The sequence below is a fragment of the Rousettus aegyptiacus genome, unplaced genomic scaffold, assembly GCF_014176215.1.
Source record: "Rousettus aegyptiacus isolate mRouAeg1 unplaced genomic scaffold, mRouAeg1.p scaffold_m13_p_15, whole genome shotgun sequence".
NCBI lineage: Eukaryota > Metazoa > Chordata > Mammalia > Chiroptera > Pteropodidae > Rousettus > Rousettus aegyptiacus.
Window position 1 is genome coordinate 54,774,544 of NW_023416290.1, and position 25,547 is coordinate 54,800,090.

General features: G+C 52.7%; 1 protein-coding gene and 1 long non-coding RNA gene across 5 annotated transcripts in view; one reads left to right on the top strand and one right to left on the bottom strand.

Annotated features, from left to right (window-relative positions):
* ASAP1 (ArfGAP with SH3 domain, ankyrin repeat and PH domain 1) overlaps positions 1–19,941 on the bottom strand; it is a 265,358-nt gene extending 245,417 nt beyond the window's left edge. For all 4 annotated transcript variants that reach the window (XM_016119801.2, XM_016119799.2, XM_016119800.2 and 1 more), the window contains exon 1: positions 19,805–19,941. The gene's annotated coding sequence lies outside the window, so the exon portion shown is untranslated. The remainder of the gene's footprint in view (positions 1–19,804) is intronic.
* Positions 19,942–20,267: 326 nt separating this feature from the next.
* LOC118612018 lies at positions 20,268–22,909 on the top strand. Its single transcript, XR_004954670.1, has 2 exons — positions 20,268–21,324; positions 21,410–22,909. It is a non-coding gene; the product is annotated as an uncharacterized LOC118612018 (long non-coding RNA).
* Positions 22,910–25,547: the final 2,638 nt, after the last annotated feature.

The window sequence follows — 25,547 nt, forward strand, 5'->3', positions numbered from 1 at the left end:
TCCAACAAATACTGGCCTGAGAAGAAAAGATGGGTGGAATTTATGGGCTGACAAAATGGAAAAGCCCAGGGATAGATATAATGGCTAGATTCTGGGGCTCCAAGGACGTGGTCTGGGAGGGGCTGCCCTCCGCCTCTCAGCTCTGCGCTCCTGGAGCGGAGAAGGGTCTATTTCAGGCAGCCTCGCCCCAAGGGGGCCACTAGCCGTCAGGATCGTGGCCAGCCACAGTTCAGCAATCTCTGCAGAAGAAAAACCCCTCTTTCTCTGTCAGGTAGCTCTCATCGAAGTCTCAGGGTTGACTGAGTGCGTGCGCATCCTTGAACCAATCTCCGTGGCCGGAGGCTGGAGCACTTAACTGGCCGAGCATTGCTCATCGTACCCCGTACGGGTACAGGGGTTATGTCAGGTCCTCAGGATCTGTACAGGCTAAAGGGAGGGAGGTGCGTATCCAAAAGAAATCGGGTGGGGGGAGGGAGACAGACAGAGAGACAGAGAGAGGAAAGAGAGGGAGAAAAGGTGGGAGGAAGGAAGAGAAGAAGAGGAAAAAGAAAGGCTCTAAACTTGGATCCTACAGTCCTCAGGCCATAATGCGCCCTCCCTGGCTGATACTCTGTTGGCCACTGTGGGATGGACCAGGGCCTGGGAGGCCCTGGAGAACCGGCTGGGAAGAGAGGCCCCAGTGGGTTCTCGCTATGGCTGGAGAGGTGGGCGGAGTAGAGGAGGAAGAAGACAAAGCAAAGGAAGAAAGGAAGGGAGGAAGGGAGGAAGGAAAGACAGGGAAGGAGGAAAACACAGTGCAAACGACAGATCATTTTTACCATCAGGGAACACAGTAGCAATCGACTTCAACTTTAAATGAAACGGAGAGCAGAAGCTGAGCAAGCGTTTATGTCTTTTTTTTCTGTAACAGCTTTGTCACGATATAATTCACATACCATACAATTTACCAATTGAAAGTGTACAGTTCAATGGCTTTAATACAATTCACGGAGTCATGCAACCGGCATCGCAATCGATCTTAGAATATTTCCATCGCCCCCGAAAGAAACCCCACGCCCGTCAGCAGTCACTCCCCATTCCACCTCTACCCGCCCCTGGAGGCAGGACAGTGAACTTCCTGCCTCTACAGATTTGCCCATTCTGGAGATTTCGCTTAAACGACATCACGTAACAGATGGGTCTTTAAATTCACTCTCGCGTGGCAAAATCTACAAAAAGGTCCTGCTCCTTGAACTCCTGAGTGAACTCAGGTCTCTGGCTCCGACCGAACTGGGCCTCAGTCCCTGGAGGGGGCTGGAGGAGGGGTGACAGGGGCTGGGTGCCCCTCCGGAGGAGGCCTGAGAAGGCTGCGCCCCTGAGATGGCACGCTGCCCGCGTGACTCAGCCCGCCTGCCCCGCAGCAGCGAGGGCGTGCCCAGCCGCAGGAGGCCTGGGTCCACGCTTCTGGTCTCGTCCCTGGCACGGTGGGCAGTGGAGCGGAAGAAGCGGGGGCTCACTCAGCCAGATGTTCCACGGAAGCCCAGGGAAGGCCGCTGTGGGTTTCCGCCCAGCATCCTTCCTCATTCTTGACTCCGTTCGGGGTTCCCCTTCTCCCAGGAAGTGCATGTCTCTGCGTATCCAGGGGTGTGGGCCCAAAGGGTCCAGATCATCCCAGTAAATTGCCAGCAATGAGGTTCTAAACGCGACACACGTTGGGTCCATGAAACTTGAAGCTGTAGGTTCCTGGGGAAAGCTCTTTCTCGACCTTCTGCAAGGGGTTCTGGAAATGGTGTTTTCTCTCTTCCTCTGAACGTTACAGTGAAGACGTGAAACTCGCAATGACAGTGAAGATGTGAAACTCGCGATGACCGCAGCTCGTCTCGCTACCAGCCTCAGGGAGAAGCCACACCAAGGACAGACCCAAAGGGCTACAGGAAACAGAGCTGGGGTTCCTGGAACAGAGGCTAAGTCTGCCCTGTGTGAGCCTCTCACTCTGCTCTCCCCGCTGCCCCTTCTCCGGGCCTCGACTTGACCCTCAGGCACTAATAATGCAGGGGCTTCCTACCCGCCCTGTTTGCAAGATGGTTTTAGCCAAGAGGGAGACAGGAGACAGGGGAGAATGAGGTATCCACCTCCCCGGCCCTCCACCCCACTCCCTCTGTGGGTCACAGCGAACTGGATGCCCCCTCCATCCAAGGTTCAGGTCTGGGCAGGGCCCCTGTGCACAGCCCTTGCTACCTCCAGGTTCCGGGAACTGTTCCCTCCCCACCCCTCACACCAGGCGTGACACGGGAGCCCCTGAGCCATGTGTCCCGGGCACTACGCCATCCCTGGAGATGCCCCACGCATGCCCACAGCTCCTCCAAGACCCCTCACGTGGCCCACAGGCACAGGAAAAGGTGCTCGAAGGCATTAGTCATGCGGGGAATGCAAATCAAAACCGCAATGACATACCATTTCATAGCCACTGGGTCGGCTATAATAATAATTAAAAAAAAAATAAACATAAAATAACAAGTGTTGGCAAGGGTGCGGAGAAGTCAGTTAATATTGCTGGGGGGAATGTAAAATGGTTCAGCCACTTCGGAAAAGGCTGGCAGGTCCTCGAAAACTTAAACATCGTTAGCAGATGACTCAATTCCATCCGTAGGTATATGCCCCCAGGAAGTGGAAACAGGCTTCCAAACACACACTTGACCGTGAATGTTCACAGCGGCGCTATTCACCACAGCCGGAAGGTGGAAACAACGCACACGTCTAGCAACAGCTGGATAAACAAAATGCGGCCTGTCCGTACGATGGAACAGTATTGAGCCACAAAAAGGAATGAAGTACCGATACGTGCCACGGCGTGGACGAACTTCAAACACGTGATGCCACGTGGAATAAGCCAGGCACGAAAGGCCACCTATTGTGTGATTCCACTTATATAAAACGTCCAAAATAGCTAACTCCGTACAGACGCAGAGCGGACTAGCGGTTGCCAGGGCCTCGGAGGTGAGGGTGGGGGGTCGGGTACTGACTGTTTAAAGGGCACAGGGATTTTCTTGGGGGGATGAGGCAATGGTTGAACAGCACTGTGAATATACCGAAGGCCACTGACTTGTATGTTTTAAAACAGTCAACGGTGAATTTTATGTCAATTTAACCTCAGTTTTAGAAAACCCCATTACGAAATTCTCCTTACATCACCTCGATTTGAGGGTGCTGCGTGTGTCCCGTGGGGACCAGGATCGACTCGTCCCTCGCCTCGCGGGCCGGCAGTTACACGAGTCAGTTACACGAGTCAGTGAACTTCCTCGCCGTTCATTTACTCATCTGGATCAATGCAGCAGGAAGTGTCCTAATCGACACACCCACTCAACCACATGCCTGCTGGGTGACATCGGGCGAGCGTCTCGGCTGCTCTGAGGCTCAGTTTCCTCATCGTGACATTGGGCTACAAATACCATCTCCATTGGGTTGGCTTACGATTATTATGGTATTAACCTAGCAGAGTCCGTAAAGCCCGTGGAGCTCTAAAAGGTGGATTTCATTCATTCCTTAATGCCAAATTACGACTCCTCCTCAGTGGCAATATCTACTTGGTAGAATTGGTGTCGGGCTCCAATGAGGAACACACAGTGTAGCACTTGAGAGCGCAGGCTGTGTGACCTTGGGCAGGTGACGTCTCTGAGATTCCGTTTACTCATAAATATAAATGAGGATCAAACGTGAAGCCCTCTGTACAGTTCTTGGAATATAGCAAGTGTCGGATTAATGTCACCTACTATTATGACCATTATAGAGCAATTACATACTATACTAATATATAAATATGCCATTATGTTATTTAGAGAGACATATTTAGAGTCTCCAGTAATCGGCACAACCTGAAATCCAGTTTTGCTTCATCCCCTGCCTCCCTCCGCACCTCCCAGCAGCAACAGCGCTCAGAGAGCGTTCTAACAAACCGCGATGCATGGTACATACAACCGCAGCGTCTCGAGGTGGGAGGGACTTCAGATCCCTCTAGACCGGGAGCTGGCAAACTGTGGTGTGCGATTACAAATGCCACTTTACCAGGAATCCTCCTTCTCCAGGCCCAACAGTCTCGATTCCTTCAAACGAGCTTCAAGTGACAGGGTTTCGAGGCCCACTCACCATCTGTGGCAGAGGCTGCTGGCTGTTCATCGGACCGGTTTCCTCTTCTTCCTGGACGCACAGCTAGACTACGTGTCCCAGACTCCCTTGTGGCTAGACGCAGGCTTGTGTCAGAGTTCCAGCCAAGGCATGACGCTAGAAACGTTTGCCATTTCTCAGGCCAGGCTTTTAAGAAGTGGGTGGGTCTTTACCTCTCTCTTTACCTCTTTAACTCTTTACCTCTCTGCCAATGGATGCAGACAATGACCAAATGTTAGGGGACTGCGGGGTCACAAAGGTGGGAGAAGCCTAGGTCTGTGAGTCACCACATGGAGGAAAGCCACCCACTGAACGAGAGTCACTTTGGACTTTCGCACAAGTGTCAAAAAAAAGTTTTTATATTTGAGCCATTAAACATTGTGGGGACTATTTGTTACCGCAGCTATTAACCCTGTATTACTAACTAACACACCATCCCAATCTTTTTAGTGTGGAATGTCTATTGAATTGAATTATACAAGGTTTCATTATTTCATCCAAAAAAATTCTTCACCATCTACTATGTGCCAGATACTACACTAGACCCTCTGGGTTCTAAAGAAAATAACAGTATAACAGTATCTGCTCCCAGGAAGCCACAAAATAATGAGGAAGACAGAGGTATGTACAAAAGAAGTCACTAAAATGCTTCGGGTGCCGTGACAGAAGCCAGCACAAGAAGTTAATGTGACCTGAGCTGGCGCGCTCCGGATGAGGCCTGGTTTTCCGCTCCCGGGCAGGAGAGTCCTGGGGGTTCGTCGTGCACACTGACCAGCTCAGTCTCACTTCAGCTTTGGTTCTCAGAAAGTAAACGCATCCATCTGATCGCTCCGGAAAAGAAAACCATTTTCCTTCTCCGGACCTAAGTTTTCTCACCTGTATGATAAAAGGGTTGGCTAATGACATCGAAGTAAAACAAGCAAAGAATCCTATGGTTTTCTGATAATGTGGATCCGCCTGTATTTATTTAGCATCACCGAGTTTTAAATAAGGGGCAATGTTTCTTTACACATCAGTGGCATACACCAAAGAGAAAGTGACATAAATGTGAATTAGAACCATCGGTTTTTACGGGGTGTAACTGATGAAGCTGATCCGGAGGATCCGTGCGCTGGGTCCTCCCTGGACCTGTACCCCGCCCACGCTTCTTCCTGCCTCCTCACTTTATCGTGGGCTCTCTGCAGTTCCTTCTAGATTCTTCCTGCCCAGACTCGCCCGTCGTCCTCAGAAATCCAGACATTTCCCCTGCAATCGCCATCCTTCCTTCTTCTCCATGTCCCCATAACTCTCGCTCACAGGCCAACGTCTTAGCGGGGATTCACAGCACCGCTGAAGTCGGCCCCTTGGGTGACGGACAATCGTCATGGCAGATCTTGGATCTTTGCCCATAAAGGGGGGCTCGGAGCCTGGGAAAGAGCCAGGGGCTTGAAGGCACTGAGCCTGGGTGTAAACCCAAAGGTCGCTGGTTCATTCTGCAACCTCGAGCTAGGCCGAAGCCTCCATGTCCTCACGACCGTTTCTTTCTAGTCCTCTTAACAAGGAATAAGAAAGATGGCGCTGGAGATGACCTCGGTGTCCATTGCGTCACCTCCTTCCCTTTGAGGGAGAAAAGTGAGATCCTCAGAGGTGGGGCGAGTGGCCTGAGGTCACAGCTGCCAGCAAAGTGGAGTCAGGAGCCCACGTCTATGTGGAAGTGCAGTCCTGGGTCAGTTGGCGACGATGACCGTAGCCGACACTTATTTCACTTTCCATCCAGTCTGTGGTATTTAAAAGAACATGGCACAACGTCTCAAACTCAGCGATACTAAGTAGATACAGGTGGACCACAACTGCTGCAGTTACCATAGAATCCTTTTTGACGTTGATATCATTATATATAATCAACAACCCTGGCATGAAACGGATGAGAAAACTGAGAGGGAAGATGGCGTTCCCACAGAAAGAAACTTGGTTCGGGCTAACCCGGGGACGCCAATCTATGATTTTTGCTTTCACTTACTGTTTATTCCACAATATTCATTCTAACCAACATATAAGCTGTTTGTTATCTCCAGATAATTCAGAACATCTCTGATAGAAATACATACCAGAGTAAGGCATTGAAGAGGTAGTTGGCAACGTTCATATATAAAGAACGACCTCGAATCAGCAAGAGAAAAATGCATACCTAATGAAAGTATGAGTAAAAGATACACACAGACAATAAGTAAGGAACACCGACGGCCAGCGAAGAGATGACGATGTTTTCATTAATAAGGAAATGCAAATCAGAACAACACTCGTCTGGCCAATCCGCCACACAAAGATCGGTACGGATGATCAGGTGCAGGGCTAGCCTGGGCCTGAGGAGGTGTGCATGCTCAAAACGCCGCTCTCGGGAAGGAAACTGGTAAGCTTTTCTGGAAGGCCGTTTGGTAAAAACCATGACCCTAAGACGTGCCTCCCCTTGGACCCAGTAATTTCTTCTCTAGGGATCTGTCATAAGTAAATATTTGGACTTTCTGTCTGCAGTATTGTAATAGCCTCCCTACGATTCTCTACAAAGCAGACGGTGGCATCTTGGGAAAAAAAAAAAAAAAAAAAAAGGAAGCCGAGGTCACTTTTCTGCTGAAAACCCTCCATGAGCTTCTTGCTTCACTCCGAGTAAAAGCGAAAGTCCCCAGCGAGGCCATGCGGTCGCCCCACCCTCCCGCCTTCCCCCTTATCAACGGATCGTTGTCACCTGCTCCCTCCCACCTCACCAGCTTCCTCTAAGGTTCCTTCGACGTCTCACACACGCAGCTGCCCCAGGGCCTTTGCACTGGCGAGTCCCTCTCTCTAGGACCCGTTGTACCCCAGAATGCCACATGCTCACTTCCTCAGCGCCTTTGGGTCTTTACTCAAATGTCGTCTTTTCAGGGAATGCTTCCTTGAACCCCCCATCTGACGGCACACACCCCCTCAGCCCTCCCCAGCCTCCTTCGCGGTAAATTTTTCTCTATACAGTCAATGCCTGTTTGTCGTCTGTCTCCCTCTGCTGAAATTCAGCTCCATGAGGGCTGGACTTTTTCTCTGCCGTGCTCACTACTCCTGCCCAGACCCCCGAAGAGTGCTGGTTCGCAGTGGAAACTCAAGTAGATATGACTAGAATAAACACCCAGGGTCCTGGCCAGAGTGACTGGGAGTCCTGCAGGGCAGAAAGGCGGGGCAGGACCCACTCCAGCAGAGTGGGTCGTGGGGCCAACAGCTTAGTCAGGCTGCACCCAGGGGCTGTTTTCAAGCCACCTGGGGCTGAAAAAGCCTTTACTTGCTTCTGCACGATGTTTTAAGTCGTCGGAGAGCAATGAGGACGTCAGGGTCATTCTTGCCAATAAGAATCAGGAGCCCCAGCGTCTCACGCCATCCTCCCAGGGACCCCGACCCCTCCGTTAGCGACAGCGTATTTGCGTCCACGAAGTGCGGGCCTTTCCAGATGCCACTCTCTCTCTTTCCACCTCTGATTGTTGGGTTTGACAAGCGTCACAGAGCTTTATTCCAGAGTCCCATGTGTTAAGCGGGGAAGAAATGACTTTTACTCGAGGCCTCCCACGTGCCACAAATTTGCCCTATACGATTTCATTTTAGTCTCCGCCCTGCAGTCGATGTCAGCAGCATGAGCAGAAAAGGGGAGAAACTGAGGCTCTGAGAAAGTAAATCACCCAAGGTCCCAAAGCAAGAGACAGATTCCCGTTCAGGATTCCGACCCAGGACAAGCCCGTGCCCGAGTCTATGTTCTTCTACCTCAACATAGTGTCTCTGCGGCATGGAAGGACTTGCTGCTGCCTTTTCCATCCTTAAAACTCGGGGTTGCTCCTGTAAGGTCTGAATTTCCTCTCAATGCGCCATACAGAGAAGCCGACAAGCAAGTCAGAAATGCTGCTTCTTCATCATCATCGCCACCATCATCGGCATCGTCATCATCATCATCATTATCACCATCATCATCCTAGTCTGCTGCGGCTGCCGTAACGAATTACCAACAAACCGGGTGGCTTAAAGCAACGGAAATGCATTTTCTCCCGGTTCTGGAGGCTGGAAGTGTGAAGTCAAGGTGTGGGCAGGGCCACGCTCTCTCTGAGGCCCCTGGGAGAAGCCGTCCCCGCCTCTCCCTAGCTCGTGGTGGTTGCCAGCAATCCCCGGCCGGGAGCTGCCTCATGCCAGTCGCATGGCCACCGCCTCCCTGTGTCCCCTCGCATCGTCTTTCCTCCGTGCGTGTCCGTCTCTGAGTCCGAATTCCCCCTTTTGATAAGGACGCCAGTCATATTGGATCAGAGGCCATGCCAGTGACTTCGTTTTGATGAGAACACCTCTGTACGGACCTTATTTTTAGATGAGGTCACATCCTGAGGCGCTGGGGGAGTAAGGACCCGAACATGGCTTTTTGGAGGGATACAGTTCGACCCCGAAAAATCATCATCGCTAGGACGGCTCACATGTCCACGTGGAGTTACCGAGTACCAGGCACCAACCTCCCGTTCTCCATGTCCTACCACGGTGCACCATGCTCAGCACAACCCCGAAGTCTCTCCACCTGGCAAGTAGCCAAACTGAGGCTCAGGGAGGCTCGGAGCTGGCCCAAGGTCAGCAAGTTTCAAGGTCGGCCACTAAAAGCCAAGTCAGGGCTCAACCTAAATCCAGGATTCGAACCCTTACCCAATCGTCTACGCCACGAAGCTCTGTCCGCGATGACACCACTACCCCCTGCAGGCTCGCTGTTTCAGCTCCGGCACAGCCTCCATCTGCAAACGCTCGGCCTGTTACTTCCTCCAAGCCAGAAGTTTAAAATATCATCGCTGAACTCAACTTACCCCACCCAACTCCCAGCTTGTTCCAGGATGAGAACACCCCACACACACATATGTCGTTATGTCCATTAAGATTCTCTCAGGGAAAAAGCATGTATAATTCACTGCCTGATTCACGTGGCCCTGCTTATGCAAACACTCGACTTTGCTGTTGTCTCTAACAGCCGCGTGGCGGGGCCCCCGCCCTTTCTGAGGATGCTACATCCCAGGACCCTGGCGCCCGGCCCAGCCGGTGGCTCCTGACTACCCACTAAGTCGCAGGGTGGCCAATGGGAGTCAGGAAGCCACGCTGGAGACCTGGCCTCAATTTCTTCTTCCACGTGAATTCCTCCGAGCATCAAGGCCCCGCCCCTTCTAACCCTTGGAGGAGGACCTGAAAGAGTTACTCAAATTTATCGAAAAAAGAGATGGTCAGACTCTAAGCTAAAAGAGAATGAAGGAATAACTCACTCATCAAATCCGAAATACACACCTGGCGCACTAAGGATCCACCCAGGTGAATAAGTCTGCAGGGGAGAGAGAGAAAGCCCATGTGCGTGTCTGTGTGTGTGCGTGTGTGAGCGTGTGCGCGTGTGTGTCTGCCTCTGTGTGTCTCTGTGCCTGTGTGTTTCAGGCAGGCACCTGAATGTATCTTCTCACTCACGCATCACTCAGCGAGGGAGGCAGCTCACCCCCATTTCACAGGTGGAGAAATGCAGCCTCGGCGAGTTCACTGGCTTGTCCAAGGGCACTCAGCCAGGAAACCGGCAGCCAGGGCCGACCCCAGGTCTGAGCAGCTAACATGTCCAGGCTGCTTTCTTCCTCATCTGACCACCCAGGCATTGGAGAGGGGGACTGGAGCTTGTTAAACAGGTGGGCGACCCTGATCTGAAGTTTTACGGAGATTGTCCTGGTATCCGCTTGGAGAACGGACTAAGGGGAGGGCAGTGCATTAGGAGAAGGCTAGATGACTCAGGGGAGATGACACGAAAGCCGGGCCTGAAGCAGGAAGTGGGGACACAGAGAAGAGGCTGGACAGGAGATGCTGGCCCAGGCTTACGCAGATTTGGTTTGGTTTGGTTTGGTTTGGGAGAGAACAGGAAAAAAAGGCAATGAGCGATAGGCTTTCAGAAAGTCCTCCTGCTCCCCGGGGCTCAGGCCTAGGGAGCGAGACACCAGGGAAACCCCTCCACGGCTCCTCTTCCTGTTCCACTTAAACAGGAACCGAAGAGCTGAAGTTGTGGGAGGAAAAATGAGGGGGGGGGCAGACTTGCTTCTTCCTCTCCCCATCTTGCAGCGAAGCCGGAACCCATCGCCCCAGGGGATGCACAGACTCACAGGACCAGGACCCTGAGGAGGCAGCGGTCTGTGAGACACAGACATGACTCAGCTTCGCGAAGGAGCCAGAAAGCTGAGTGTCATCAAGGGCTCTCCCCAGGCCCCTCAGCTGCTCGACCCCCAAGCCAGCCCAGCCCACTGTCTATATGCCTTCCCCTTCCACGTCCTGGGCCATCTGCTCCCGGGCTCCCCCAGGACCATCCTACATGGCCTCCCTGCTTCCAGTCTTCGCGCTCCGCCCCGGGAAGGTGGGCTTCTGAAGTTCAACGTTCTGTTGGCAAGGACGGAGGGGAAAGGGTGTTCGAGAATCAATCAGTGGTATCTGCTACACCTTCTCACCTACTCGCCTCCAAAGTACACCTTAAACAGAGTGTAACAGGCAGAGAACCCACATCTCCACCCTCCTGCCGGTCTATTTTAGGTCTGAGGAAGTAACTGTCCTAGGACAGGAAACTCACTAAAGGCTATTATGGGAACACCTATAAACAAACACGGTTTGCTCCTCCGCGTCAGGGGTTCTGTGACAGCATGCGTTTGCGGGGGTAGGAAATGACATGGATGACTGAATTCCATTTTATACCCCAAACGCCGCTTTAACTCAGAGTTTTCCTCACACCTCCAAAAATAACCAGCACATTCCCACCACAGGACCGTGACCTGGCTATTCTCAGCCTCAATGACCCTTCCTCGCTCTCTCTACTTACTGAAATCCCGCCCATGCTGGAAGGGGCACCCCTGCACCCAAAACTTTCTCTGCCCACCAGGCTGGGTCACTCTCTCCCCTCCCTGCACACACGTGGCGAGCCCTTCGTGACTCTCCTATGGCGTCCACATCGGTCCAAATTATAAACGGCTACACGTCTTTCTCTACTAACCAACTATAAGAAATTCTAGGGCATGGACCTTGATTTTTCACCTTTGTAGTCGGGGGGCCTGGCACAGAGCAGGATCTGCGGGCAAGCTTGTGCAACGAGGACCCTTTAAAGGGAATTAGTTCTTTCGCGTTTCCTCTCCCTGTTGATCACGCAAATGAGAACTCTCATCCCATCGAGAAGCCACTCTTTTTTGTTCAGTACCAAGTATGTGCTCGGGGCTCAGCCGCTTTCTGTACATATTACTCTCTTAGCATCTTTTTAGAGAGTCTGCACACTTTTACACAACTTACAGGAGAGGAAACAGAAGCTCGAGGCTAAGAGAAAGGCTAAGGGCAGAGCCTTCCCAAGGCCATGTGAGGAACTAGGGCGTGGAATTCAAATTCAAGTCTTGAGAGGCAATACTGCATCATGGTCAAGGGCGTGGGCACCGACCACAAACAGCCTTGCTTAAGATCTTGCCACCTATGAACTGTCTGATCACGGGGAAGTTAGTTAGCTTCTGTACGTCTCTGTTCCTTTGTGTATAAAATGAGGATAAAAATAATGCCTATTTCATAGGGTTATTATGAAGATTACACGAGCTCACATGGGAAAGCTGCTTAGAATAGTGTTTGGCACATATCGATGCACAAGAAATATTAGCTATCGTTATTGATTCCAAGTCCGGTGGTTTTCCCATTGCATCATGACAAACGTTCCTACCCTCCGCCCTCGAAACCGCCTCAGGCAAGGGAGAGTGGCCTGGCCCAAGGACAGACCACGGGAGACATCGCGAGTTCCGCTGTCCAGAGGATCAGCCCGAAGACGGCCGGTCAGAGAGCGGGAAGGCAGCGCCGTGCACAGAGTCCGCCCCCAGCAGTCCTCGGCTACAGCTCAGGCCTCAATTGTGGGCCCCCGGGGGGAACTTTAAGGGGCAAGAACAGCACATGGGGCAGGAGCCAGCTTGGCTCCCAAATGCCCCACTTTTGACCTGACACCAAACATCCCTTTAGTTAGGACGAGCTGGGAGGACCTGAAATGCTGGCGGCCCCTCCCTGGAAGACCCCAGAGCCCACAGTGGTTACGAGGCGAGGCCGAGGGAGTCTCCAGAGCAAGGGGCTGATGGAGGACACGCTGTCCCATCGGCCTCACTGAACCCAGGAAAGACCCCTCACCCCTGAGGCTCCCACCTCCCACGATCATGATCTCGCTGTGACCTGGGCAGAGGAGAGCGGCTGTCGCCCCTTTCTGAAGGTGAGGAAGTGAGGTTCTAAGAGGCTCAGTGGCTGCTAGTAATGCTCACATAACTCTGGATTTCTGAGTCTCGATTCAGTGCTATTTCTCATTATCTTATTCTGTCTCCTGCATCGGTATTTGCCTTCTTTAATTACATACATTTCCTTTCTTCCTTCTGTCCTTTCTTTCAAAACATTTATTGTCTCCTCTGAGCTGAGGAGTTACAAAGATGAACAAGGCCTTTGACGGCCCAGCTCTTACTTGCCCGCCCTCCGCCCTCACCCTCCCAGCCCCCAGCCCCCTCTGCAGGGCCAACGCACAGGAGGTGCTCGGTACGTGCTTGCTGATCTGAAGCATATTTTTTTATTGCTATTATTCTGGTATCGATTCCAGTTTTCTATTCCCAAAATGTCAATTTTTACATTTTTGTAAATATCCTTTCTTTTCCTAGTCTGGAAAAGAAGACCGAATGGATTAGGCTAGCTGGTTTCCGCTTGGTTCTACAGGAGAGCTGAGACCCCACCCCACCCCTGCAAAGCCAGGACCCCAAAGTGATTCTAGTTTCTTCTGAAAGAGGGGCTGAACGATTCCTCCCGTCAGTCCAGAGAAATGGCAAGAAAGCTCGTGCCTGCTTCGAGGTCTGGATGGGGGAGGAAAAAAGCACCTATACGAACTCGACAGCCCTAGGCGTACAGGTGTAGAACCCCAAACACACACCACTAATATGGGGTTAAAAGCCTCAAACCCAGAAGCTACCACAGAAACTTGTCCGGGACTCAGGAAATGTTCAGGGCCTCAGCTGAAGCATAAAATCGCTCTGCATAACCACTTCTGCTACCCAGGAGAGGTGAGACTCCCAGGGGGTATGAACCACCACACCCCCAAAACCAGAAGGTGCAGGAAATGGGAGAATTGGCTTGTCTAGAATGAACACAGTAGAGGAACCTGAATGAGAATGTCAGCCTATTTCAAACAAAAATATGAAATAAGAATGAGAAACTCTAATGAAAGAATAAGACTCAAGGATTAAAGGCCAGGATGATTTGAAAGAGAGCCAAAGAGACTCTCTAGAAGTAAAAGGTAGAGTCATTAAAAATAGAAATTCCATGATGAGAAGATTCAACAAAAATACGGCAACACGACTGAACAACTGAAGCTCACGGACCTGGTCAGTCGCGTGGGCCATCTGCCTGCGCCGGGCCCAAGGGGACGAGAGAAGGAGAATGACACAGAGGCCCCTCCCCCCAGCCGAGCCCCTTCCACATGCTCAGCGTGCAGGTGAGGCGACCACCTGAGCAAACGCGCTTCCGCACCAGGTACCAGACGGTCAGAGCGATGCTCTCATTCACGGAACTTGTGTGGTGTGCTCCCGACATCATCTCCGTCAAGCTCAGAAAGCACCAGGGCAGAAGGAAAGGCCGGGCCCACGGGGGACCCCGGAACCTTCCGGTCTCCAGCCCGCCAGCCATGCCACTCAACCACCCCGCATCTATCATCGAGGTCACAATTACCAAGGACTAGCTGAGCATTTTATTTTTTGAATTTGCAAAACTCTTTTTATTTGAAAATAATCTCAAGAAGAAGAACAGCACAAAGAAACCCCACAGGCCAAGCTCACCTATTATTCGGCCCCATCTGCTTTTCCTTTTCATTCCCACTCAGATATCATTTTTTTATCATTTTCTTTTTTTCTGAACTACTTGAGGGCAAGTTACATATATCATGGCCTTTTAGTCGACCACTTTCTGCGTTTCTGCGCGAAAAGATAATTACTTAGATCTAAAACTACAAGGAAACGGGCGCCCAGGATCGCTTTGCACAGGAAGGGTTTCATGCAGGCCGAAGCCTTGATGGGAAACTCACGACTCGCCTGGACGAGGGACGTGCCAGCTACTCCCCAGAAGCCGCGAGCAGGCAGGGGGCAGGCAGGCGTTGTCTGGCTTCTCCTTCCTGCTCTGCCCACGGGTGCTCTGCACCCTGCCTGGTTCTCCGGAACTCGGCCACAGCTGGGGGAAGCACTGATGGGCGCTTTTATTTTAACCTGACTCCAGCTGAGATCCCTCAGCTGGGAAGACATTGCTGGCTAACTTTTCTGTTTTTGTTGTTGTTTTATTTTTTTTTTTTAACTGTCCACTTTTGCATTTCCTGCCTAAGAGCGGGACGGGAAGAGGAAACGCCAAAAATATTACAAGACGAGCTAGTTCGTGGCACTTCCAAGGGATGGCGACGGAAGGGGCTGGCAGGGGAAGCTCAGGCGGCTAGGAATCTCTGTCTCTTCACGGCCCGCACACTGGTGGCCGACAGAGCTAATGTGGCTCCCCACAGTGCATAAGGACTTGGGGAGACATGTATCTGGGGAGTATCGGAGACAGAAGCCCACTTCCTCCAAATAACTGAGAGGATGTTTGAAATCTGGTCTTGATTACTCCCTCTTGGCAACGCGGCTACACATCATGATGCGTTTCTCTGACTCTCAGAAGATGGGGCCAGCTGTCGCCCACTACTAGCCCAGGCCCCTGAGTTACTTTTTCCCCTAATGGGTCATATAGATTTGTCTTGATGAAACCACACACTCCTTCCTGACCCTGCCGGTGGCGTGCTTTGGGAACAGGGCTGGCTGGGGTTGGGGATGCTAGCTGTGGCTCTGGAACCAGGGTCTTAGCTACACAAAAGGCACACGTGTCGGTTTCACAACGTGCGGGAAGTCGACCACAGCAGACTTTGGAAGACAGTACCAACCCGTCACATGCCCCACTCCGTCCTGGGCGTGGGTACAAGGCAGCGTGCTGGGAGAGGGTCTTCATGGCTTGGTGAATTTCATTTACTCACGAGGCAGGGTGAGAAGAGTTAGTGACCTCAATTTGGCCTGCAGCCCAAAGAATGCACAGTGAAGCGAATCTTCAGCTCCAAATCCTCATGCACAGTCGGGCATGGAGAACAGCTCGAATGAAGGAATGGATTCTGGGAGGACAATGAGGACACAAGTAGAGACTGACCCTCTCCTTGGGAAGACTTCTCTGGCCTCCTCTCCCCATCTGAGCGAGGGGCCTCTCCCCAAAGCTCCCATAACACCTTCCCTTACCAGCCCCTAAAGATGCTCATGTCCTAAACCCCAGGACCTGTGAATGTGTCAGGCTACGTGGCAATGGGAAGTTAAGGCCAAAGATGGAAGGAAGATTGCTCATCAGTTGACCTCAAGACAGGGAGGTCATTCCAGATTCTTCAGGCGTCCCAATGTAATCAAAAGGGTCCTTAAAAGTGGGACAGGGGGCCAAACCAGAAGGGAGACCCAGAGACGGCATGAGAAGGTCTAAGACCAACACTGGGGGCTTCGACAGTGGAGGAGGGAGCCATGAGCCAAGACATGCAGGAGGCCCTGGGAGCTCCAAAACACAAGGAAACAGTTTCTTTCTTACAGCCTCCAGAAGAAACAGAGTCCTGCCAAAACCTCGATTTTAGCCAAGTGAGACCCATGTCAGACTCCTGACCTCCAGCACTGTAAGAGAATAAATTTCTATTGCTGAAGCCTCTATGTTTGTGGTCATTTGTTATGGCAGCAAGAAGAAACTGACATACCATTTATCATTATACTTACCCTAAGATAAAGGAACTTTTATGCATATGCCTATCTATTACTCCCATTGATGATGATGATGATGATGATGATGATGGCAGCTAACATTTGTTGAGGACTTGCCGTGTGGCAGGGTGCGTATCAAGTTTTTCATGCATGTAATATACTATAAAAAGGTCACGTCAATTGAACACCAGAATGAAGGTCAACGAAGGGGTGAGAGTAGGGGAGGGCGCTAGAGGCATCTTCAAGGAAATAAAGACACAGGTATATTTTAAAAGATGAGTAGGATGACAGGGTCTTTGCGATTTGTGAGGTCAACCAAGGGTTGCCTCGCCTAAAAAAAAAAAAAAAAACTAAATAAATAAAAAATAAAAGATGAGTAGGACTTAGCCCAGAAGAGACGAAGAGGGTCTCAGGCAGGGGAAGAACATCAGTGGACCCTCCAAGAAATGAGACAGACGGCAGGATGTGTGCGGGCAAGCACTTTAGTGCCTCGGCTTCGCAACGATAACTTCTGAATTAGTGTCTCCCGTCCAAATGTCCTCTGAGGCCCAGACTCACATGCCCTTATAATCTGCCCGCAATCTCCACCCGGATGCCTCGCAGACATTCAAACTTAGCATGGCCAAGATGGAACCCGAGCCTCTGCAAATGACGCCTAGCTCTTCAAGCCAGAACCCAGGAGTCACCCTTGGGTCCTTCCCCCTGCCACGTCCCCATTTAATCCATCACCAGATCTCACTGATAATATCTCCAAGATCTAACCGGGTCACACTCGCTTCTCTGCCTCCACTGGTCTAAGCTATCATTTCTCCCGGATTAGTGCAATGAAGGGTCTTCTAACTGGTCTCCCTGCTTCCACTCTTTGCCTCCTATGATCCACTCTTCATAAAGCAGTAAAAGTAATTTCTTAAAAATGTCAATCGAATCCCACTCCTGGGCCTCCACTCTAATGCTTCCCTTTGTACTGGTGGGCAACCTCCCCAGCATGGCCTACAACGTGCTGTGTGACCTGGCCCCTGCCTCCCTCTAAAATCTCACCTCGTGCCATTCTCCCCATCACGCCCTTTCGCTCTGCCCCTACCCCCAACCACGACTATTCTCACTTCCAGGAGCACAGCAGCTCTTTGGTGCACAGAGGACTTTTCACATTCTGATCCCTTTGCCCGGGATGCGCTCCCCTGCAATCGTTCTACCTGGCCAGTTCCTCCTGAACGCTTGTCTCGGAGAGGCCTCTCCCTAGCAAAACAAGGAGCCCCTCCACCCCAGTCCACTTCGGTCATGATTTTGATCCCTTGTGTGTTTCCTTAAGAATCACGACCTTTCATTCGTTAGAAATTACCCACTTCTTCGTTTTTGCCAGCGACTCCCCCGGAGTGCGAGGTCCACCAGGGCGGGGCCAGGCCCACCTCGTGCATGTGCATCGCGGCGTCATCGGGACCTCACACAGTGCTTTGCATGGAGCGGGTGCTCGATACAGGCTTGCCGAATTGACTCATTCAAAGAGAAAGTGTGAGGCTGACACGGAAAGATGAGGCTGGAAATAGAAGCCCTTGAACACAGGGTCCTATTCATCTTTGCAGGACTGGCACCTCCCCCGGAGGAGCACTTAGCAAATTCACACCGGATGAATGAAAGAATGATTCGATTACAGATGCATCTGAAAAGTGCCATCCTCACTGGGCAAGGCTCCCAAAGGACTTCCCTCTCCTCCTTGGGACTTCTCAGGTAACATGTCTGGGGCATACAGCAAGTGCTCAATAAGTGTTAGCTGTCATTGTCACTGTTGCTAATGTGGGGATCATCCGTGCATCACGGAGCAAAGGCTTCTTCTTCGAGAGCCCATGCCGGATAAAGCGGCTAGGGGAGAAGTGGGAGGAAGAAACCCAACACGAGAGGGAAAAACGAGAACAGGGCGGCGAGATCCAGTCAAACGCAACTGAGAACCTGGAGCAAAAACGCAGGTAACACGGGCCCCCTTCTTTCCTCTAGATTTCAGCCACCTGGCTGCAGCGCAGAGAAGCCAGCTGGGAAGTGGGTCCTCACACGAGAGGCCGAGGCGGGGTGGGGGGGGGGGTCCATTTGAATGCACACATTCATTCTGGGGCCTGCACAGCTCTGACTGATTTTGAAAATCTGGCTCGCTGTGGCTGGCGAGGACTTGGGAGGTGGAGAGAATTTCAATTTCCTTCACCAAATGGCAAGCTTGCGAAAAAGTCCTCTCTCTCCAACGTTATCACGTACTAAAAATGAAAAACCAGCCATTCGGAGCTCTCATAAGGAGGAAAAATAGATGGGCTGCTTAGCTCACAAGATACAGGAGGGCCGAGAATCAGGTCTGGAGAACATCATACAGTACATTATGTGCTCAGATGCTGCCCTTTTTTGGACTGGGAAGTCTCTATTTTTCACAAGAGAATGGGAGAGATAAGTAATTCCCTATGTAATAAGCCGCCCGTTTAACATTCCAAATATATTTAGCTGAACAGCAGGGGTTAAGGATTTTTTTAAAAACTATTTCTAAATATGTAGTTTGAGATAAATGAATATCTCAAAAATAGCAATAATAGATAAGACAGGAGAGAAGGCTCAAAAGTAAGGAAGGTTGTAATGCAAAGAAGATTTATTTCCCAGTGTGTGTTTCATGGCTGGCGGGCCATAAGCTGACATATGAAAGGAGCACTGGACGGGGAGTCTGAAGACTGGCCATGTATGTGACTTCGGGTAGGTCTTGGCACCTTTCCCAGCCTCGTCTGGACCCCAACGAGCTGAAACGGTCGTTCTTAAAGATCCTTTTCCTTTCTAAACTGTTGAGATTTGATGCTCCCAGGAGACCTGCATCTTCTTGCTTGACATGGGCCCTCCAATTGCAAAATGGAAAGGCCTTGGGGGCAAATGTTGCAACAGAGGTAAAACTGGCTTCAATATTAAATTATGTTTTACAATCTCGAACATTACTCAGCAGCCCGGCTCTGCTGTCATCCCAGAAACAATTATGCCAAGACAACCTGACCGAGTCTATGGGAAAAGTGGGAAGGAGTTCTTGTTCAACATTTCTGACTAGTGCAGGTAAAGATGAGGTCAAGTTAACGAGGGTCTGGACTTGGCTCTCCATCCTCCTGCCGGATGGCAAAATAAATTATCAAAGAGAAACGCTCAAGGAATGCCCAAGAACTCTCGGGATGTATGAAATCGCAGAATGCCAAACGCCAGAGTTTCTTTTTTCTTTTCAACTTCATGTCGCGCTCAGGAAATGCAGCAGGTCCCACAATGGCACAAGCGTTCACACACACACAAGCCACTTCCCAGTCCTCGTGGGAGCAAACACCACGAGGACTGGGAAGCCCCGAGCGGGAATCTTTCTTTTCCCTTTCGTTTCCTTTGCTTTGAGCAAGTGGCCTAGGGGCCTGCCGGGCAGCGCGGCGTCCGGGCCGGGGGGGGGGGGGGGGGGGGGCGAGGGCCGCGGGGACCCGCCAGCCCTCCGGGAACGGCGGAGAACTTTCCTCCGCCGCGCCGGGCAGACAATGCCAGCGCCCGCGCCGCGCGCCGGGAGGGCGCCCCATCGGCGCGGCCCGGCTGCCGGGCGCGCTGTGCCGGCCTCTCTCCAGAGGGCGCGCGGAGCCACCCGGGGGCCCCACTCGCCCCGCCTCGGCGTCTCCTCGGGGGACCAGACGCCCTGGGCCCTGCAGCGCCCGGGCCGGCGCCCTCCCCGGGCGGGCAGGGACACCCCCTGAGCGTGGACCCGGGAGCCCGCCCAGCGCGCAATCCCGGCGCCTGTGCTCGCCGGGCCCGGGCCGGGGGGCGCCGACGACCCGGGGCGCCCCCCACCGAGCCAGTCCGGGCGCCCCGCAACTCACCGGGACCGGGCGGGCCGCTGGGCATTATTCCATCGCCGGCTCGGCGCCAGCGCCCCGGCGGCGGCGGCGATCGCGGCTCTCGCGGCGGGGCGCGGGGTGCGGCGGGGAGCGGCGGGCGTGGGGCGCGCGCCGGGCTGCCCGAGCGCAGAGTGCCCGCCCGCGGCGGCCAGGCGAGGCGCGGGAGGCGAGCGCGGCGCAGGAAGGGGCGGGCGACCATGTGCCGGGGGGAGGAGGCCGCGGCGCCGCGCGCGGCTCGCACGATCCCGCTCGGCGGCGGAGGGCGCGGGCTCAGGAAATCCAAACACTTCGGCAGGAAATCGGAATCCTGACTAAGCATTCCCGTCCGGCCGCCGCTGCGCGCCGGGGGGCTCGCGCCTCGCTTAACCCTCGGGCCGCCGGCGCGCGGCGGGGGGACCGCGGACCGGGGGCGGCGCCCCCCGCCGTCCGCCCCGCTCCCCCTCCCGTCCGCCTTCCCCTTGCCGGGAGGTGGAAGCGGCGGGATCCGTCCGTCCGGATAAAACCTTGGCCTTGGGAGTTGCCTTTTCCGGGGCCCCCGACGCGGGAAAGGGCCTTGGCCTCTCTCTCCCCCCATCCTGCAGAGGGGTGAACTTGCAGCCTCCAAGCCGTTTTCCGTATTTGCAATAAAAGAAACGAGTTTACCTGGCTGCCCCCTTTCACTGCTTCCGCCCTGCTCATTTCCTCACATTTCGCCCAGTGCCGGCGTCACGGTAGTATAGTAATAGGACAGTAAGAGCATGGACTTTGGACTCTGACTTTGGAACCTGGCTTTGCCCCTTTTTGCTAACTGTGTTACCTTGGGCATGTCACTTCTGCGAGCCTCTTCTTCATCAAGTGTGAAATAAAGCGGTAATTCGGACCTCACAGGTTTGATTTGGTAACCTAATGTTTAGCAAGGACACGCTGGACATGCCCAAGTAAATAATAGCCACGATTATCCTTATTCCGGAAAGAAACATCAGCAAAAGGAGGGTCTTGAACACGTGGGCCGTGTGTTGTACACACCCGTGCCCACTTACAAAGCCTGAGAACTTCGTTTCCCTCCTCACCACTGAATGACTATTTTTCTTTGCAGTGTTTCAGAAACTGCTGTCCGCAGAGGAAAGGGTTAGTGGCGATGGCAGACCCCCTTCTGGTGAAACCTGAAACTCAGCAAACCTCACAGAACTGGGGATTTTGCTCTTGACCTGAGAGTCAGGACACTGGGGTGGTGGGGATCAGGCTTGTGAAGAAGTCTGGAGAGGCTTTATAGAGTCTGAGAAATCCAAAGTAGTACCCTACGTCCAGTCAGGCCTGGGCTGGGCGGCCAGGGGGAGTGATTCATTGTGGTTTCCCACGGAAATGCCACATTTGGGGGTTTTCTACCTGGAGGATGCAGCTTAGTGGTTTCGCTGTAAGTGCTTCGAATTCCTTTCCAACCCAGTAGGACTTTGAAGAGGAAACAACATGCCCACGAGTGAAAACCAAAGCTCGACGTGAACCTGCCAGGAACCGGAAGTCAGGTATCAGCTCCTCTACTCCAAGTAAGTAAGGACCAGACATCAGTTTTAAACTGAGACTTGTCTCTTTTCTGCAATGCTTTTTCAGGGGTCAGAAGCGATAGGACAAGCTCCGGGCTTGGCACCGGAGCCCAGGGGCCCGCCCCAGGCCCTTTGCAGCTCCTGTTTGCTCTGCCTGGAAGTCCCTCCACTTGACTGTTCTTGGCACTCGGCTCACAGCTCAGAAGTCAGTTCTTCAAAAGGGGGCTTTCCTCAACCATTGGGTCTACTTGTCTTTGGCACCTTACTCCACCCCCCCACCTCTCCCACACATCACATGCCCTGTTTCTTTGCTTCGTAGCCCTTGTCGTTATTTAATTTATCCTGATTATCTGGTTGCCTATGTATCATCTGTCTCCCGCTGCGTTAGAGCAGGACCGCTGCTTGTCTCCATCTCTCCTGGCCCCCGGTGCCAAGAACGGTGCTGGCCCATAGGAGACGCTCAATAAAGACATGCCAGAGGAACGCAAGGGGCAGACGACGAGATGCGAGCCGCAGGTGCACTCCGCCTCTTAGCTCCCTGCATCTCCTGCTTTGGCGGAGAGGCCGTCACGTGGGAAAGCCCGGGGTAATGGAAGGAGCGTGGACGGCTCTCTTAGTGGTTCCGGAAAGTGAAAACTATGAGTAATTAAGACTGTGAGCCGGCATAACTGCAGGCTCGTGGCGAGTCCCAGTTAACTGCTCCCTCCCTTGTGCTCCTCCAGCACTTCCGCTCATTTGAAGAACCTATTATCGTGTCCTCGTATTGAGTGCTTGCTCGGTGAGCGAGATGCCACACTCTTGGAGCTGTAAAGGAGGAGCCCACACTTAGTGACCACTTACTCTGCGCGGGGCCCTGGGCAAGGTGGGTTCGGATGCAAGAAAAGGCCTTGGTGAAGTGCCTGTGCTGTGCTCAAAAACCGCGTCTGAGAAAGACAAGAAAGTTCCGTTTAGAAAGCAGGGAGGTGATCACTGACGGAGGTCCACCCGGGGTGCCACGGGGCTGTGGGGAACATGGGGAAGGGTTCCTAAATCAACGTGGCGAGGGGCGTCTTAGGCTGTTTGAGCTGCTATAACGGAACGTCATAGATGGAGTGACTTCTGAGCGGCACAGATAGGTGTGGACAGACTTGGCGTCTGGGGAGGCCCTGCTTCCTAGTTCGCAGATTGCCACCTTCTCTCTGCATCCTTACATGGCAGAAGGATGCTTCCTAGAGTTTCCTTTAGAAGGGCACTAACCGTATTCATGAGGGCTCCACCCTCATGACCTAATCACCTTCCGAAGGTCCGCCTCCTAATACCAGCATTTTTGAGGGCTAAGATCTCAACATATGAATTTGGGGGGAAACGGGGACACAAACGTTTAATCTATTGCAGGAGGTTAGAAACACACTTTCAAGAAATAGATGCTCTTGAGCTAAATTTCAAGGAAGGGGCGGGGCTTATCCAGGTAGATGAGGCGGCACAGGCCTGCCTGCCAAAGCGAAAAGCACACGTCCTGGTGGTGCCCAGCTCTGTGTCCCCTGCACCCACCTCCACGCTCACCTGCAGTCGCACTTTGTGTCATCTATCTGAGGAACTGTCCGCCTTGAGTGCATACCTCTCTGCCTCTGTCTGAGGCCTTTTCTCCAGGGCCGGGATCTTTCCCAGACTGCAAGTGCCCAAAAGTCCCAGGGCAGCCCCCAACCAGTCAGTGGAGAAATGCCCCAGCCTCCCATCCCTAAGGGGAAACAGCCCCAAAGGGCTTCCAGCACAGTTTTCCAGGGGATCTCCAGTGGAACGGAGTCTAGCTGTCCCCAGCAGTAACTCTCTTTGCTTTTTCTCTTTTTACTGGGATCCATCACCTCCCAGATAACCTACCTGCACTCAATTCCTTGTCTCAAGATCTGTTTCTGGAGAAACCCAATCCAGGACGACATTCCTTCATTTTATGCACAGATATTCACCAGGCCCCTACTAAGTGCCCGAGCAAAGACGGAGCATGAGAACGTAAACTGTCTGGGTAACTCTACGAGGTCTGGCAGTCTGAGAAAATGGTGTACATTCAGACATGGAAAGCAACGAGACTAAAAAGCTTTGCACCATTTTACAATTGAGGAAACTGAGGCACAGGAGTTTTGAGTAACTGGCCCAAGGCCAAACAGTGCATAGAGGAGATTTGGAGCCCAGGCTCCTGATCCCTGCCTCATGCTGTCTTTCTTGGGGGTCAACGTGATGAGTCCAGGCCACAGGTGAATTTCACAGGGAATGGTAGAAGAGATACTAAGGTCAGGATTGGCCCTTGAGGGACACCATAGGCAGCAGAGGAGGAAGGTGCCACAAAGAAGAGTGAGAGGGGGTGCTCAGAGAAGGGAAGTGGAGGAAAACCAGGATCAAGGGACGAAATCGCTTCTAAAGGGAAGGAACGGCCTACACTCTCAAATGCCCCAGAAAATCCAATCGCATAAGGATTGGAAAGCAAGTGTCATTTTATCTGACAGCAAGAAGGCTGAGCGCTTTTGCCAGAGCTGCCTCAATGGAGTGGAGGGATTGGAAGCCAGATTGCAGTGGGTGAGGAGTGAGTGGGAGGCAGCAAGTGTAGACAACTCTCCTCAGAAATGTGGCCATCTAGCTGGTGGGAGGTAAGGGTGGCGGATTCTTTAGCAAGGGTGGGAGAGCGAGCATCTGTGGTTGATGGGAAGGTCCCAGGAGAGTGGGAGAGGGTGAAGAGGAAGGGCGGCCGGGGTCACCGACGGGACGGGCATTGCGCGTGAGAGGACGTGGGACCTAGCGCTGGGTGGGAGGGGACGAGCCCTGGACTGGAGGAGAGCCACCTCCCCCAGGTCCGTCTGCGGGGGCAGAGAGCCGGAGGGAGAGATGCAGAGCTGCCCGGTTCCATCGTGAACTTCTCTGGATTTACAGACTAGGAGTTAGGTGGGTTTTTAAAGAACCCCTTAAGTTTTAATTCCTCATGACACTCACGCTCTGGGCGAAATGAATTCATTCAAAAGCACATGAATAAAAAGTGACTTCGGCCTCATAACTGGACAAGAAATAGCATAAGTAGCTATTTTGGCCCAAAGTAGGCTAGGGAAGTAGGGAGGCGAGGATGAGCGGGAGGGCCTTGGGGACCGGCCCGGCACAGCTTGGTGGCTGGTGGTTGGGGGGAGGGTGGGGGGCGGTGGTGAGAACACGCAAGGTGGGGACAATGGCGCTCACCTGTGAGGAGGAGGAGGAGGGGGAGGAGGGTATTTATAACCATGAAAAAGAGCAGGGGAGGGGCAGGTTTTGAGGAGGAAGATAATGAGTTCCTGTTTGCGCTCTGTGCTGGGAAGGCAGTGTGGGTGGGTGGTGGGTTAGAGTCTGCGGCTTTGCTGGGCTGAGGAGGAGGGGGTGGTCGGCTCGAGGGTGATGGGGAGCGGGAGACAGAGGGTCCCGCACAGTTGGTGAGTGGCGGAGTAATCGCCTAAAAAGCCAAAACCCTTTTCTAGCTTCCCCTAGTTTTATTTTACAGCGATTTCTCGAATGCAGGGTTTCTCATCCTTGGCCCTATCATCCTACTGGACTGGATAATTCTTTATCACGGGGGCTTCCCGTGCCTTGCAGGACGTCTAACAGCAATCCCTGGCCTCTACCCGCTGGATGCCAGTAGCAGTCTGCCAGTTGTGACAATCAAAATATCACTAGACATTGCAAAATGTCCCCTAGGGGCAAAATAGCCCCAAGTAGAGAACCTCTACCCTGTCATCTTTCCCACACATCATTTAAAAATCGTTGCTGAAAAGGTACAACTTTGGATGATCTTTTTAAGCAGACGCACCTCTTCCCAGTTGCAGAGTTAGGTGGCCTGAGTTCACATCCTGATCGCTCACTGGTCATATGGTTGTTTTGTTTTTCCTCTGCAAAATGAGGTTTTGGAGAGGATGAAAAGAATTAATGCATGTAAAGCATTAACTCAGTAGGAAACACGTAGTCAGCATCCAGTCGTCACTTACCATTACGGGTCATGTCCACAGTGGGACATAGGCCCAGGTGAGACATCTAGCCGCCATGTGGAATTTAGGGCCTGGAGATACAGATGTCACAGATGTAGCCCAGACAGCAGGGCACACTCGAGGCTGTAGACATCTAGGCCACGGCCTGGAGAGAGAGGAGAGAGAAAGAAGGCGGCTTAAGCAAGAGCCCCAAGAAACAGCTGCATTGACCACGCGGCTGGGGGAAGAGGAGTC